This window comes from Rhinoraja longicauda, chromosome 24 (assembly GCF_053455715.1).
Source record: "Rhinoraja longicauda isolate Sanriku21f chromosome 24, sRhiLon1.1, whole genome shotgun sequence".
Classification (NCBI taxonomy): Eukaryota; Metazoa; Chordata; class Chondrichthyes; order Rajiformes; family Arhynchobatidae; genus Rhinoraja; species Rhinoraja longicauda.
This window is the reverse complement of record NC_135976.1, coordinates 29,020,606-29,022,129: the sequence shown is the minus strand read 5'-3', so window position 1 is coordinate 29,022,129 and position 1,524 is coordinate 29,020,606.

Below are 1,524 nucleotides of genomic sequence, written 5' to 3'. Positions count from 1 at the left end.
TTACACCGAAGATAGATAACAAACTGCTGGTGTAACGCAGTAGGCAACAATGATTAAAAGTACATAGTCCATTGATGGACACAAAGTGCTGGAGTAACTCAGGCAGCATCTCTGGAGAAAAAGGATGGGTGACGTTTTGGGTCTTGACACCTCTTCCGGCAGACTATGAACATTCACGTATTGCATTGGCATCAGTGGCCCCATAGCAGAAGCGTCCACGTCTTGGGGCTGGAAACTGGAAGTGTCCTGAGCCAATTCTGCTACCACCATCCTCTACCGTACAAGTGACGGCTCCCACTGATTGTCGCCAGAAGCTTGCGCCTTTTTCAGGACGGACGATGACAGCGATGTAACATTTGACCGATGGACACGAAAGATGAAGATTGGCATCAATCCTGAATGGATTCATGCAGTCTCTTGCAGGTGCACTAAATAACGTAGAACTAATTGAATACTTTGAGGAATAGTCCCTGTTGTAAAGTCTGAAATGCAATGATTTTCAGGCAGTGAGATTGTACAAACTGTAATGGACAATTGAGGCAGTGGCCCTCTCTATCTTTCAGTCTGAAGAAGGGTTCCGACTCGAAACGTCACCCATTCCTTTTCTCCAGAGATGCTGCCTGACCCGCTGGAGACGACGGACATGAGGGGTGGGCCGGTAGGAGAGGGGGACTGGGGTATTGCCTCCAGCGCCAGCAAGGTCGGGCGGGCGAGGAGAGGAGAGGAGAGGGACGTGGGTCGGCGGGCCGAGGAGTTCGAGGGCGATGGAGGAGGCCCTGCAGCAGCCTGGGGCTCGCCTAGGTCGGGAGCCGCTCCAGTACATCCAGCACACGGACCATACTGTGGACAATAGACAATAGACAATAGACAATAGGTGCAGGAGTAGGCCATTCAGCCCTTCGAGCCAGCACCACCATTCAATGCGATCATGGCTGATCACTCTCAATCAGTACCCCGTTCCTGCCTTCTCCCCATACCCCCTCACTCCGCTATCCTTAAGAGCTCTATCCAGCTCTCTCTTGAAAGCATCCAACGAACTGGCCTCCACTGCCTTCTGAGGCAGAGAATTCCACACCTTCACCACTCTCTGACTGAAAAAGTTCTTCCTCATCTCCGTTGTAAATGGCCTACCTTTTGTAAACGGCGCCAAAATATGTTGACTCGTGCGTGAGTGATCGTGTAAAAAGAATTTCACTGTGCAGTACACAGGTGATGATAAAGCACCATTGAACCACTGAACAAATGGAAACGTGATAAGCACCAGATCATTTGGTTTTGATAACGTGAATCCTTAACTGAACCGGTCACTGTTCAGTTGGGATAGATGGCTGAAGCCGGATATAAAAAAGGCTGGAGTTACGCAGCGGGACAAGCAGCATCTCCGGAGAGAAGGAAAGGGTCGAGACCCTTCTTCAGTCCGAAGAAGGTTTTGAGGGTCCCGTCTGAAGGACAGTCCGAAGAAGGGTCTCGACCCGAAATGTCACCCATTCCTTCACTCCAGAGATGCTGCCTGAGTCACTCCAG